At 50.0% G+C, this 15,921-nt stretch overlaps 1 protein-coding gene and 1 pseudogene across 3 annotated transcripts in view; both read left to right on the top strand.

The window, feature by feature from the left end:
- Positions 1–15,921, top strand: part of LOC144104128 (triokinase/FMN cyclase-like) — a 203,296-nt gene that overhangs the window by 64,001 nt on the left and 123,374 nt on the right. The gene's annotated exons all lie outside the window — the stretch shown is intronic.
- LOC144105380 (eukaryotic translation initiation factor 4E-1A pseudogene) lies at positions 9,787–10,728 on the top strand (annotated as a pseudogene).

Raw genomic sequence — 15,921 nt, 5'->3', positions numbered from 1 at the left:
GAGGGAATACAATGCAATATACAACAGAAAAAATTCATGTCTCATAACATCAAGTTGGGTGCCCCCGACACAAAATATCGATAGAACGTTCGAACTTGTGCACTTCCGATTGTTCGACAACTTCAACAGGCAAAGCATTCCAAATTTCGATGACATCAGGAAAAAAAGAGTAACGAAAAACATCAATACGTGAGTCGTAAGGCTTGATCGATCGAGTGTGGCTTGTTCTCGCGCTCCGTCTTCCCGGAGGCTGAACATATCTATCTGATTTTATCTTGAAGTGCCCTTGAATCATTTTAAAGAGACACCTAGATATTAAACCACCAGCCTGCAGCCAGCCCGTTCTTTTCGGTAATGAAGTCGCGAGTGTGAATCGAGTGGCGGGAAGATTTTATGTTTTACAATCAATGTTTATTAAATCCAGTTTTCTCGCCGATAATTGCGTCTTTCGTTGGCGGACAAAACGTCAGCATACCCAGAAAGAGCCAGATAATCCGTTTTTTTTTGTTATCAGGAACAATAAATATATGGAATTGTTCTCAAAGGGACACTTTATTTTTCATTGTTTTTATTTTCCCACAATAATTTTTGTCCCTGAAGTGTTGAGCCTGTTATATGTAAATGGTGCAGGAAGGAGCTTATTACTTTTCATTCTTTTAGATCGCCCCTACCTACTGGCTATCCCTTACGTCACGTTCCTCTCCATTCATTTACGTGCACTGGAGAGGTTGCTTTGCCTGCAAGCTACGCGAAAGCGCATGAATTTTGGCGCGATGCAGCCAGAATATGTAAGGTGACAGCGCCGAGGAACCGCGTTTTTGAAGTTCCAAAAACTGACATCGATATTACTTACGGCGCGGCTACACGTCTCTCAGTGATTAAGGAACCTAACAGTAATAGTTTAAAAGTTAACTATTCAGTAATAGTTAACCAGCCTGCTAGTTATCACGCCTGTATACTGATGTACTACACTGCTAACAATGATATGCCGAAGAAAACGCTTTTCTAACTAAAAAAAAGTATCTTTAAAAATTGTGTAAAGTCTTAGGTGAAACAGCCTGCATACCGGCTTGATCCTGTAGTTCAGCTCTAGTTCTATGTTCCCGGATTGCAAAGCTTTTGTTCGCTACTACACGCCGCGGTGGCTCTGTGGTTAGGGCGCTCGGCTACTGATCCGGAGTTCCCGGGTTCGAACCTGACTGCGGTGGCCGCGTTTCGATGGAGGCGAAACGCTAAGGCGCCCGATGTCAGTGCATGTTAAAGATCTCCAGATGGTCGAAATTATTCCGGAGTCCTCTACTATACGGCACCTCTTTCTTCCTTTCTTCTTTCACTCCCTCCAATATCCCTTCCCTTACGGCGCGGTTCAGGTGTCCGCCGATATGTGAGGCAGATACTGCAAAATTTCCTTTCCCCAACAACCAATTTCCATTTCCAATTTCTGTTCGCTACAAGCAAAATGCAGAAAATGTCGAGTACGCGGAGGCTGCGCTGCGCGTTAAAAAAATAAACCACCGTGTGGCCGAAACCATGCTGCCGGAGGTATTAATACCGTGTTCAGAACTAAGTTCCGGACCCCTCCACTACCGCGCATACTACGTTACGCAGGTTTGGTTTTGTATTACAAAAACAAGAAACTGAAAAAAATTTGGAGGAAGCTCAAGATTCATCTTTAAGAGTGAGACGCGACAGCGTGTCGCAGCGTTGCCAAGGGGTGCACGGAACGCCATCGCCCATTAGGCGCGACGCGTGTCCCGTTGGAAAATTTAAGGAAAGGACGCCTGTCTCATATCTCGGCGGACACCCGAACCGGGCCGTAAGGGAAGGAAAATGAAATGAACAATTGCTTTTAAGGAATTGAAATGACGCCTGTCTCACATTTCTCGCTGGACACCCGGATCGTGCCTTAAGGGAAGGAAAAATTTATCGATCGATCAATAAATTAATCAATCAATTGATCGATCGATCAGTCAGTCCACCAATTAATCAATCAATCGATCGATCCATCGATTGATCAATCAATCATTCCACCAATCAATCAACCAATCTATCAATCCGCCAACGCCAACGACACCGGCTTTTCTGCGACACGAGCTCCTTAACCCTGTCGCGTTAAATGTGAACTTGCCGAGCTGCGCCCAGTCGCAAGTCGGCGACGGCGCGTTCACATCGGCTCGCCAATAAAATATGAGAAATCAGCACGCTCTGCTATCGCATATCATCACAGTATCTACACAAATATTGGACGATTCGTTCCTCACGAGGCGTTACCCTCGAATTACTTTGTCGCTCTTATACTGGCGCTAGCCTCAGCGACTCCAAGTATGTATGCGCCCCCGAGATCGTCAGTCCGGCTATTCCTTTATCTGTTCATTCGAGTGCGCCTCTTTATCTATACGCCCGTATCATGCCCATGCTGACACCCAGTCCAAGTATGGCTCAACGGCGAGGGTTAGATACGAAGTTTGACTGCAGCTTGGGCGCGGTAGCTCGACGGGAACCTGACATTTAAAGAAAGGCAAATCAACCCATCATGGTATTTGACGCCGAACGGACTTGTATCGAGAGGTTTGGGACATGATGAAGGTGATGATTCCGTCAAGAGAGATGACCCAGCCCGGCGTGTGTGTGTGTGTCGTTTGTTTTGTCTCTGTGTGTGCTGCTTTTGAAGAAAGTTCTAAAATAAAGGTTTATTTTTTGCTGGAATGGTTGGTTGTCCGAATTTACTGCGCACTGACTTGGAGTCGAAGTTTGAAATGAACAAACCAGTGGGTTTTCTAAGACACAAACGTCTCGTAGGCAGGGTCTCGCCTTCATTTTTTTTTTAACTCGTAGAAAATTTAATTCGTTGGATTTGAGGAAAGGAAATGACGCAGTAACTGTCTCGCATGCCTCTGTGGACACACGAACCGCGCGGTAAGTGAAGGCATAAATAAAGGACTATAGGAGAATAAAGGAAGAAAGAGGTGCCGAATTGAAAGATTTTAGAGCTCTGAGAAAGCAAAACAAGTCGCTGGAAAAGCTGAGCACGTAACATTTGGTTCGGCTACTGATCCGGAGTTCCCGGGTTCCGACTCGACCGCGGCAGCTGCGTTTTTATGGAGGCAAAACGCTAAGGCGCCCGTGTGCTATGCGATGTCAGTGCACGTTAAAGATTCCCAGGTTGGTTGGTTGGTAACAACTTTAAGGTCCTGCAGAGCTTTCGACGACGCGGCCTTAGGTCTCCCACGTGGGGACGTCGAGGTGTTGCCTCGCCGTCGCCTCGGGGGCCTGATGGACGGCACAGGGTTGGTCACCGAGGCTGGGGCTTCGCAAGGCAGCGGCCCACCGCGGCGGGAGGGTTCCGGAGTTAGCACCGTCAGGGTTTTTGCTACAGCCCGAGAGCATGTGGGTTAAAGTGGCGATATCCGTGTGGCAGACCTTGCATATATTTGTCGTGTATGTACCGGGGTAGCGCCTGTGGTATTGTTCCGGGTTGGAGTACGTGAGCGTCTGCAGTTGTCCGAGTGCCACCGCGTCTGCCCTGTCCAGCTGGTCGCTGGGCGGAGGGAAGGTTCGGCGGGCCAGGCAGAGGGCCTTGGTAATTTCGTTGTAGCTGGTCACGCAGTCTTCGGTGCTCACGTCCCATGGACGATGGTCGCCGGCGCGGTTCGCGAGCTCGCGCGCCTTAGCGCGTGCCGTCTCGTTTCGGTTGCGAAACATCTTCGATACTTCTCCCATGTGCGTCGGGAACCACTGAATTCTGGTTTGAAAATCTACCTCCCGCTGGACTTGTCGATTGCTCAGGACTTGGGCCGTGCTCTGTGAGATCCATCCTTTGGTGAAGTTTCGGACCGCTTGTCGCGAGTCGCAAGAGCCGTGGTACCAGTCGTATCCGTGCGGGCGAGTGCGGCTGCCGCTTCCTCCGCTTCTGCGCGCTCGCACGCTACACTTGCCGTTATGCGCGTTTTGCCACTGGAATCGGCGACCGCAACCGCGAATCGTGAACGTTCTGCGTATTCCGCGGCGTCAATGAACCTTGTCGCCGTTTCGTCTCTGTGGCTGTGTAGGAGAGCTCTGGCCCTGGCCACTCTTCTTCCCCGGTTGTGTTCCGGGTGGACGTTCCGTGGAATCGGGTCGACTCTTATCGTTTGTTTGATCATGTCCGGAACGGCGACTTTCTGGCCTTGTGCGTGGTAACGGATGCCGAGACTTTCCATGATCTGGCGTCCTGCTCTCGTGCCTGCTAATCTTTCTAGGTGTCAAGTGCGCTGCACCTCGGCGATTTCAGTAAGCGTGTTTAGAAGCCCGAGCTGGAGCAATCGGTGCGTGCTGGTGGACTCGGGTAGACCCAGTGCTATGTTGTAGTACACCCTGCGGATGAGGCCTCTTCGCTCTTGTACCAGTTCTGGAATGCCGCGACTTACGCAATACGGCTCATGACGAAAGAGTGTATGAGTCGCGTGACACTCTCCTCCCTCATTCCGTTTCTTCTGCTAGTGACCCTCTTGAGGATTCGCATGGCGTTAGCCGTCTTGTGCTTTAATTTAGTGATCGTTCCGCCGTTGACGCCGTTGGCCTCGATTAAAATGCCGAGGATCCTAATTATTTGACTATCGGGGATGGTTGCTCCGTTGCTCGTGCGTAGTTTGATCTCTTCGTATTCTCGTCTGGTCGTTGCCGCATTCCCACCATTCCCGGGTGGTCTGCCCCTCTGCGTAGGGCGGTAGAGTAGGAGTTCCGGCTTTGTAGGCGGACATCGTAATCCCGTACCCACAAGGTATTCTTCTATTGTTTCGATTGCTAGTTGCAGTGCCGTTCCGATGTGACCGTCGCTGCCTTCGTGCACTCAGAGTGTTATGTCGTTGGCGTATATGATGTGCCGGACGTCTTCGAGTTCTTGTAGCTTTTCTGCTAGCCAGATCATGACCAGGTTGAAGAGCATGGGCGAGATCACGGAGCCCTGCGGGGTGCCGGTGCTTCCCAGCGTTTGCTCTTCTAGCTGGAGGTCCCCTGCCACTAAAACAGCTCGCCTGTCTGTCGAGAAATCTTTTACGTAGTTGTACGTGCGTACACCTATAGTTTTGCCGCGATATCAGCTGTAAGATCGCCGAGTGCGCGATTCTGTCGAACGCGCTTTCAAGGTCGAGGCCGAGAATTGCTCTGGCACGCGCCTCTCGTCTTGCCGTCAAGCACCTGGTGCTTCAGTTGTATCATTGCGTCTTGCGTGGACTATTGTGGGGGGAATCCTATTATGGGTGGTGGGTATGTCCCTTTCTGCTCTAAGTGGGCTTGCCAGCGGTTAAGCGGTGCGTGCTACATGGTCTTGCCGACGCACGACGTTAGGGATATGGGGCGAAGGTTGTCGAGGCTCGGCGCTTTTCCGAGTTTCGGGATTAGTATCATTATCGCAGTTTTCCACTGTTGCGGGAGGCTGTCGCGCTGCCAGCAGTCATTGATGAATGCCATTCACTGTTCCACGGATCGGTCGTCGAGATTCTTCAGGGCGCATTCGGCACCCCGTGAGGGCCCGGCGCCGATCTGCTGTGGAGGTTGTGCAGCGCCGTCCTGATATCTTCTGCGCTAAAGTCCTTATCCAGTTTGGCGTTCGGATCCCCCACATATGGGCCGTGTTGTGCGGTCGAAGTGTGCGGCAAGTACTTCGCTCGTAACGGGACGGTCACTGCATCTTCACCGTGCTTCTCGACTCCTTGTGTAATAGACGTGAGAGGCAGTTTCTCTGGTGGGACTTGATCTTCGTTTCGTCCAACAGATACCTTTGCAGGTTCCACTTTCCCGTTGTGTAGGTGGCCGTCGACTGCATTGCATAACTCGTCCCATTGCTGGCGGTTGAGCGTTCGGCAGTGCTGATGTTTTGGTTGATCTCCGCTATTTTCTTTCCGAGTCTCCGATTTAGTATCTGTCCCTTCCACCTAGCCATGACCGAGTTCTTCGCCTCGATGAGATGCGCCAGGCGGCTGTCCATCTTGTCAGTTTCAACTTCTGTTTCGACGGTCTTGGTTGATGCTTGGGCGTCTGCAACCAGCGAGCGGGTCCAGGCTTCGATGTCCGTGATCGTATCTCCTAAAGACTGTTGTTGGTGTCGTTTCTTTCTGAAATCTTCCCTATCCGTCCATTTGAATTTTTGTTTACTGCCGTGCGCCTTGTCCGGAGTGTGTACGTGTATTTCGACGATCATGTGGTCGCTCCCCAGGTCGGTCTACGTGTTCTGCCGCGTGGTGGCCGTCTCCCCGGCATTTGGGATGAACGTCAGGTCCGGGGTTGTGTCCATGGAAGTGGAGTTACCTATTCTAGTCCGGTGCGCCGGATCCGTACCGTGGAGTTCCTGCGCATCTTGCCCGAGTTGTCTTCCCTTGGCCGTGCTGTAGCCGTAACCCCATGCCGTGTCTGCCGCGTTGAAATCTCCCTCTGCAATCAGCTTCCGGGACCCGGCAATCTTGAGCGTCTTCTGAAACAGCGCACGGAAGCGTTGGCGGTGTTTCGACGGGCTGCTGTATACGTTCAGTATGCATATACTTTGTTTCCTCTGCTTGGTGGGTATCAGTTCGATGAGAGCGTGTTCCATTTGGACGCCGCTTAGTTCGTGGGCAACGATTGTGAGACGCTTCCTAATGAGCGTGCATACACCCCTCCCCTCGATTTTGCTCCCGTGCGTTTTGTAGCCTGTTAAGGTAGCCGCGTTGCTGAGTTTCTTGGAGTAATATTACGTCCGATTTACGTGTTGCGTGCCTGATGTGTTGCTGTAAAACCGCCTTTTTGTCGCCGAAGCCGCGACAGTTCCACTGCAAATTACTATCCCTTGATTATCTTTGGCCATGTAGATGCTGATGCAAGTTACCCGGCTGCCCTTGATGGTGGCTCGGTCCCGCATCACTGCTCGCCGGTGCGTGTCCGTGTTGCGTGAATACGCAGTGATTCATTATTATTTGCATGTTTCCTTCGAGGTTAGTGGTCCTGTTTGCGAGTCCGAGGACTGTTGCATGTAGGGTCTCAATGGTACTTTGCATGGTGCATAGCAATTTCTTTTCTGTAATTTTTGCTCGCACCTGGCTCTCGAAACCGCTCTCGTGCTGCTGCTGTTGGTGTATCGCCCGTTTCTTCAGGGCGGATGCGTCCGCGTCAGGAACGCTCGCCGGTACCTACTGTTGTGCGTTCTGTTTGCTTTGTTCCACCACGACGCGCTCGCGTCTGAGTTCTCGCATCTCTCGCATTGCTTTTGTATTTGTTCGCGAATTACCGCGTTCTCTTTCGTTAGTGCCTCTAAAATGCCATTATCGGCTTTTTGATTTTTGCTCTGGGACTGCATGTGCTGTTACGACCCCCTCCCGCGCGATGCCCCGGACAGTGTCCATTCAGCTAACCTTCCCTCCGGGAGTTGGTGTCCTTGATCTCGATCTTGTCGGAACGCGGCTGTGTCTTTGCCGGCTGCGGGACCGGGACGGGCCACGCGATCGCGATGTGGATCTGGGTCTGTGCGGCTGGGTGGGCGGGAAGTCTTGCTGTGTCACTTGGGCATGTGCGTTTTGGCGCTCCCATCGTAGCCTGCGAATCACGTATACGGAGTCTTGTACCTTGCTTTGCAGGCCTTGTCGGCCGTCATGCGAGCGCCGCCGCACAGGTTACACTTTGGCGAGCATTGGTGTCCCTGGTCTGGGTTGCGAACTCCGCAACCCCTGCCAAATAGGGTTGGCGGAATTTGGGCAAACGTCCATGCGGTGGCCGAAGCGTCCGCACTGGTAACAGATGTCAATTTGCTTGCGATACAACTTGCAACGAACGAGTGTTGCGCCGTACCTGACGAGGTTGGGCACATTGAGTCCGTCGAATGCAATTACAACCGTGGTCGTAGTGCCTATGCGGTTGGCCGCCAGTGACAGTGGGTTTCTTGGGTTTACGATGTTCTCATCCAGTGCTCGGTGTCTGTCCTCAATATGGATGCCAAGAATCACTCCCTTGGTTGTATTATCGGGTGCTATTTCGTACGCGTTGGCATCGTGCGATGTTCCTTGTGTGTGAATTAGCCGCATTTGAGCATAGCTGTCCGCGTTCGTTCGTTTCGGTGTGCTGACGACGACGATGTTCTGGTGTAAGTTCGGACAGACCCTGTCTTCCGTACTTTCGTACCCCGTTATGCCGGCGGCCTCGAAGATTGCGGCGGTGACCGTCAGGGCGCCGACCTTAACGATGTCGATGCCACCTTTTGGTCGAAACATGATTTTGATTTCCCCCTTCGGTAGTCTGGGCATGCGTCCTGCATTGATAACCTTTCCTTCGACATGCTTGGGTTTCGTACCTTGCTGGCCGATGCCAGGCGCGTTCGTTCTTGCATCGATGTCGTGCGTCGCATTCGCACCGCGGTCTCGGGGTCTCGAACAAAGCTCACATTTAACATATAACGTCTAGCCCAAATAACTATTGTAGGCGATATTCTGATTTGACGAGAATACTTTTCACAAATCTGCAGGAGCTTAGCAATGTTACAGTGGCGTAAAGTTGCCTGTAGAGTTACATGTGTTGGATTCTAACTGCGTGGCACATGATGAAGCCATCTTCTGAATGTGGCATTAAACACAAAATGACACTCCATCATCAATTCTAACTTCACAAAGAAAACATCGCTGAACTTAACAAATTTAGAGTAATTCTCAAAAAAGTGATGTTCCAAAATGCTCGGCATGCTTCCACTCTGTAGAGAGTTGTGTGTGTGAGTGGTTTGGGAAGCGGAGGCAGGTGGAGGCAAGTGTGTGAATGCGTGTTCGATCAGGTGTTTCGTGCTTTATGGCTATCCTTTTTTTTTTTAGTTGGGTGCGTTGTCAAGGGCAGCTGTCTTCTGGTATGCATGAGAGCCCAAACATGGGTCGTCGAGAGCACCTGTACATTTTGTTTATTTACAACACCACTTTAGGTGCTCTGCGCTTTTTTTTTCTAAAAAAGAGGGCGGAGTGGGTCACAACTGGAACAAAAAGTAACTAGTAACGTGACACCTCACGTTACCGAAAAATGTTAACGTAAGTACGTTACCCTTTGCAGTTACGAATTGGTAACGAGTACTTTAGTAAGTTATCGAAAAAAGTAACGCGTTACCGGTAACGCCGTTACTTTTAACGCGTTACCGACAACACTGGCAAAAACCAATTTCGGATACCCAGGTGGTCGAAATTATTCCGGAGCCATTGATTACGGCACCTCTTTCTTCTTTTCTTCTTTCACTCCCTCCTTTATCCCTTCCCTTGCCGCGCGGCACAGGTGTCAACCGACATGTGAATGTGAGGCAGATACTGTGCCATTTCCTTTCCAGAGAAACCAATTTTCTCTTTTCTGAAGACCATCGGCGTTCATTGTGTTCGTTGGCGTTGACAATGTTCTTTAGACTCCAATGATTTCAAGGAAAGGAAGGGCGCATAACTGGCTCCCTGGCCCCCTGGGTCCCCCTGTTAAAAATTGAAAATTGCACATTATTTCTCTTCCTCCATGCTGCAGATTCTCGCAGGGAGGCACACATCGCGCGCATAAAAAGCACATTTCACTACAGAAAAAGAAAATAAAACTATGAAAATGAGCTGACATTTTCATCAACTCCACTACGATATTTAGCGGCTCTCAGTAGTTCGTTTGACCGCTGTAAGTGGCGTGAGAGTCGCGTGACCGGCGCATGAGCGCTCCTCGGCCTCTCATTGGGCCAGCTCATCCGCGTTCCGCCTTTTTCTGCCAATCGGAGCGCCAGATTTCGGACAACGCCGTTTGCCTATGCCCTCGCGAGTCGCCTCACGTTCGCAGCGTTCGCAGTTCTGGTGATACCGGCGAGAGATTCGCAGTGAGTGCCGCGTGTTAGTTCTGTGATCGTTTGCTATACGCCGAGCCACGTAAAGCTGCCTGCGAGTTTTGCTGAGTATGGCGGCTGAAGGCAAGCAACTCGAGGGCGACTCGAATGATCGTGAGCAGTCCCAGCTGGATCGCACAAGCGCGCCGCTCAGCAGGCCGTTGAAACACCCACTCGAACATCGCTGGAGCCTCTGGTTCTACAGGAACGACAAAAGCCGCAGCTGGGAGGAGAACCTTCTGGAGATCTCATCGTTCGACACAGTCGAGGACTTCTGGGCCCTCTACAACCACCTCGAGTTTCCCAGCAAACTGCCTTCCGGCTGCGACTACTCGCTTTTCAAGACCGCCATCAAGCCCATGTGGGAAGACCCCCGCAACAAGCAAGGCGGTCGGTGGCTCTTCAACATGAGCAAGAACGAGGGGTCAACAGTCTTGGATGACTACTGGCTCGAAGTTCTGCTGTGCCTGATAGGAGAAGGCTTCGGCGAGTTCAGTGATGACGTGTGCGGTGCGGTCGTCCAGATCCGGAACAAGATTGACAAGATTTCTGTGTGGACTGCCGACGTTAGCAGAGTCGACGGAAACGTGAAGATTGGGAAGACTCTGAAGGAAAGGATGAACCTGCATCCACGGTACATCGTCCCGTATCATGCGCATGCTGACACCCAGTCCAAGCACGGCTCCACGGCGAGGGTTAGATATGAAGTTTGAGTGCAGATTGGGACCAGCAGCTCAACGGGAACCTGACTTTAAAGGAAGGCACATCAACCCATGACGGTATTCTGACGCCGAATGGACTTGTATCCGGAGTACTGAGGCATGGAGAAGGTGAAGATTCCTTCAAGAGATATGACCCAGCCCGGTGCGTGTATATTTGTGCCGTTTCTTTTTTTGTCTGTTTATGTGTGCTGCTGTTGGAAAAAAAATTAAATCTAAATTTTCATCAATTTTTTGCTTGAGTGATTGTTTGTCCGAATCTATGGCGCTGCGAGTTGGCGCCGAAGTTTTAACGTAACAGCCGACTAGCTTTCCCAAGGCACAAACGTCTCGCGGGCAGGGGCTCGCCTTCAGCGGTTTGTTTTTTGTTTTTAACTCGTAATAAAATTAATTGGTTTTTAATTGTGTTTTTCTGTGGGGGGGGGGGGGGAAGGAAAAAGTGCTGTATTTGTCTCACCTCTCGGCGGACACCTGAACCGCGCCTTAAGAGAAGGCATAAAGGAAGGAGTTAAAGTAGAAAGAGGTGCTGTCGTGGACGTCTCCGGAATAATTTCGACCCCCTGGGAATCTTTAACGTGCACTAACATCGCACAGCGCACGGGCGCCCTTGCGTTTCGCCTCCATCGAAACGCTGCCGCCGCGGTCGGGTTCATTTAACTAAAATTGGTTTTGAGGAAAGCAAATGACGCAGTAACTCTGTCATGTTTAATCGGGTCTAAAATAAAATTATGAACGAAAGAGGTTTGAAGAAGACGACGCGGTTGACGATAAGGATGACGTGGAATAACCGAAGACAAGAAGAAGCGTTCGGTGAGGTGGGAAAAGTTGATTGGTGGAGAAGAGAAGCAGAGGACGAAGCTTGTGCGACGCAGCCAACGACGCTGCCAGCCACGCCGGCCTTAGCACGTCGAACGGCATCTCGACGCCGGCTATTGAACCCATACAACGCCGCAGCCGCACCGAACCAACCGTTAGCACGAACGCCGACCACTAGCAGTAGAACGCTAGTAGTAGACGCTGGTAGCAGTTTTCCCGGGTAGTGTGCATTTTTATTCTGTGTTTCGTGTTAGTTTCGTCAGTTTTGTGTTCTAGTGTGTGTGTCACTTAGGGTGTACTAAAGGTGCGTCTGTGTGGGTACACCTGTTGCCTAGTCACTTCTTTCGGAACGCTAGTAGTAGACGCTGGTAGATGTGTTGCCATGCAGTGTGTATTTCTAGCCTGTGTTTTGTGTTAGCTTTGTTAGTTTTGTGTGCTAGTGTGTGTGTCACGTATGGTGTATTAAAGGTGCGTCTGTGTGGGTACACCCGTCGCCTAGTCAATTCTTTCGGAACGCTAGTAGTAGACGCTGGTAGCAGTGTTCCCGGGTCGTGTGTATTTATAGTCTGTGTTTTGTGTTAGTTTTGTTAGTTTTGTGTTCTAGTATGTGTGTCACTTATGGTGTATTAAAGGTGCGTCTGCGTGGGTACACCTGTCGCCTAGTCCATTCTTTCGGTCCGAGTATTATCCGGGGAGATCCGTGACAAAGACAAGTGGCGAGCCTGTGCCAGGACTCATTTCCTTATTTCTCTTTGCTTTGTCTGGGATCTTTACGGTTTCTCTACGGTAGAAAGTATGGATTTGGAAAAAAAAAACGTTAGAACCTGCGCTAAAGCAAGGGTTAAGCAAGGTTTTGGCGATGCGTCTCTGTGACAAGGAGAACGAACAGGCAAAAAGGCAGAGAGAGGAAAAGGCGCAAGCACGCGTAGACGCTCGCGTAGCCGAAGAGCGGGAGGCGAGAAGAGCTCGCGAGGCAGAACAGGAGAAAAGGATAGAACGGGAGAAGGAGTTTATTTTGTGGAAACAGGCGCATGTCGCGGGAGGATATTTGGAGGTCACGGACAATGATCAGTGTTCCTTAATGGACACATAATCTCCTAAACCGGCCAGAGTTTGTCCAAGAAAGCTGATGGCTCCTTTTGGTGACAAAACAGATGATCTGGACGCATATCTGCAACGATTAAAGCGGTTAGCTTTGGGGTAAGGCTGCGAGCGCAGTGAATGGGCCACGGCATTGAGCATGTGTTTTGTCGTGGAGGCTCTGAATGTGTTTGGAAGGATTCCTGCTGCTGAATCCATGGACTATGAGAATGTCAAGAAGGCACTCCTCCAAAGATTCAGGCTTACGGCAGAGAGTTTTCGTGAGAGATTTCGCACCGCGAAACCTGAGGATTCGGAAACCGCTACGCAGTTTTCCTGCAGGCTGACCAACTATTTTGATAGGTGGCTTGATATGTCAAACACAGAAAAGAGTTTTGAAGGGGTGCGTGACAAGCTGGTCACAGAACATTTTTTAGCGTGTTGAAGTTCAAAGCTAGCGCTATTCCTAATAGAAAGTTGTGTTCACTAGAAAACTTTTCCGACACTGCAGACCAATTTCTCGAGGCTCAAGGGCTGAGAAATATGAGTAACAAGAGCATATGGCGCTGCATCTAAGGCGCGAGTAAGGTGTTTTCTCTGCGGCAAGGTGGGACACCGTGCAGTTGACTGTCGGACTAGTAGCGTTGCTCAAAAGACACAGTTTGTGCGTCACGGTTGTAAGAGCAGGGGTCATACTCTGGGTGAGTGCCGATACAGAACGCAGGACCGAGCTGCATGCGTTGTCGACTCTCGGGCAGAATTTGTCACGCCTCCTGATGTTCCACAGCTGAAAGGAAAGCAAACGCCGCTGGAAAATGAGGCGGTGAGTGGAACAAACAAGTCGAAAGCAACAATGCCGGTTGTGGTTGCGCAAATAGGAAACCGCCCTATATTGACGCTTAGAGACAGCGGAGCCAACACAGCTTTGGTTCGGAGAAGCCTTGTGAAGGACGAGGATCTTTCTTACAGGGGAAGCGTCGGCCGTCACTCTTGTAGCTAGCACAGTAAGGTACCTTCCTGAAGCCAGGATTCTAGTGTCCACGCCATACTATACTGGGCAGATAGTGGCAAAATGCGTAGACCAACCCATCTACGATCTCATCTTGGGAAACATTACGGGTGCGATTAGTGTCGACTACCCCGATCCCGAGTTGAGGATGCTCGGCGTTGAAGAACATTCAAAGGTCCTACGTGCCAAGGATTACACGTCCCTGCCACCGTAAACAGACGAACGTGTGAGTCCCGTTGCAAGCCTCGATTTCCATGTTGGCTATCAGAACTCCGCGAGTGACGTGATGAGAATAATTTAAGGACTATAGGAAGAAAATGAAAGAGAGGCAATCGGTCCACGACAGTGTTGCATGTCACCCGCAACCTCGGAAGTGAATGCAGCGCGGAGGCTAGAAAAGCGAGTGTGTCTTTTGCGCTGTATGCGTCTCAATATGCGGCGCACGAAAACACGAGAGGGCGCCTCAGACGAACCACGTGCACGAAACTGTTCCTTTTTTTTTCACTGCGGAACAGGAGTGTGGTTGGGACGGTGAAATGACGAGCGTGCTCGTGCGGGATTGGTGCCAATTTCGGATCGGATCGGTACCGTTAACTGCTTCGTTTAAGGACCCAACTTCTTTCTGCACGTTCCGCCGCTGCCATCGGCCAGCAAGAACAAACTGAGGTCATGTAAATAATTGTGTTTAAGAGTCAAGTCTGCCTCTTCATCTTATTAATTTATTTATACAACATTTCAGGGTTCGAAAGGCCGTTGAATAAGAAATAAATACAAAAATTCCTATTTCCTTCGCACGGATGAAGACTAGCCTGCTCGTTCACTTCAAGCCTTATGTTAAATGAAAAAAAAAATTGTTCGTGTTTAATGCCAGAAACACCTAGATGTCAAACCACCAGCCTGCAGCCAGCCCGTTTCTATCGGTACTGAAGTCGACAGTCTGAATCGAGTGGCGGGAGTATTTTATGTTTTACAATCAATATTTTATTAAATCCAACTTTCTCGCCGATAATTGCGTCTTTTGTTGGCGGACCAAACGTCAGCGTACCCAAAACGAGCCAGATAATACTTTTTTTTTACTAAGAACGATAAGTACTTAGAATTGTTCTCCATGTCCCTTAAGTCCTGAGCCTGTTATACGTAAATGGTGCAGTAGGACCTTATTATTTTTCATTCTTTTAGGCCGCCTACTGACTGTCCTTTACATTACATTCCTCTCCATTTAGTTACGTGCACTGGAGAGGTTGCTTTGCCTGCAAGCTACTATAAAGCACATGAATTTTGGCGCGATGCAGCCAGAATTTGTAGGGCCACAGCGCCGAGGAACCGCGTTTTCGAAATTCCAAAAGCTGAAATCGATATTACTTACGGAGCGGCTACACGTTTCTCAGTGATTAAGGAACCTAACAGTAATAGTTTAAAAGTGAACTATTCAATAATAGTTAATCAGCCTGCTAGTTAGCACGCCTGTATACTGATGTACTACACTGCTAACAATGCTATGCAGAAGAAAACGCTTTTCCAACACACAAAAAAAGTCTATTTTTAAAAATTGTGTAAAGTCTTAGGAGAAACAGCCTGCATACCGGCTTGATCGTGTAGCCCAGGTCCAGTTCTATGTTCCCGGATTGCAAAGTTTCTGTTCGCTACTACCCGCCGCGGTGGCTCTGTGGTTAGTGCGCTCGGCTACTGATCCGCAGTTCCAGGGTGCGAACCCGACCGCGGCGGTCGCGTTTCGATGGAGGCGAAACGCTAAGGCGCCCGTGTGCTGTGCAATGTCACTGCGCGTTAAAGATCCCAAGGTGGTCGAAATTATTCCAGAGCCCTCCACTACGGCACCTCTTTCTTCATTTTTTTTCTTAGTCCCTCCTTTATCTTTTTCTTACGGCGCGGTTCAGGTGTCCGCCCATATGTGAGGAAGATACTGCGCCATTTCCTTTCCCCAAACAACCAATTTTCAATTTCCAATTTCTCTTCGCTACAAGCAAAATGCAGAAAATCTCGAGTACGCGGAGGCTGCGCTGCACGTTAAAAAAGAACCACCTTGTGGCCGAAACCAAGCTGCCGGAGATACTAGTACCGTGGTCGGAACTAAGTGCCGGACCCCTCCACTACCGCGTATACTACGTTACGCAGGTTTGGTTTTGTATTACAAAAACAAGAAACTGAAAAAAATTTGGAGGAAGCTTAAGCTTCATCTTTAAGAGAGACGCGACAGAGTGTCGCAGCGTTGCCAAGGGGTGCATGGAACGCCATCACCCGTACGGCGCGACCCGTGTCCCGTTGGAAAATTTAAGGAAAGGACGCCTGTCTCACATATCTCGGCAGACACCCGAACCGGGCCGTAAGGGAAGTAAATGAAATGAACAATTGCTTTTAAGGAATTGAGATGATGCCTGTCACATTTCTCGCTGGACACCCGGATCGTGCCTTAAGGGAAGGAAAAATCTTTCGATCGATATATAAATTAATCTATCAAT

This window comes from Amblyomma americanum, chromosome 9 (assembly GCF_052857255.1).
Source record: "Amblyomma americanum isolate KBUSLIRL-KWMA chromosome 9, ASM5285725v1, whole genome shotgun sequence".
Lineage (NCBI taxonomy): Eukaryota > Metazoa > Arthropoda > Arachnida > Ixodida > Ixodidae > Amblyomma > Amblyomma americanum.
The sequence above is the reverse complement of the archived record's forward strand: the minus strand, read 5'-3'. Positions and strand labels throughout refer to the sequence as shown.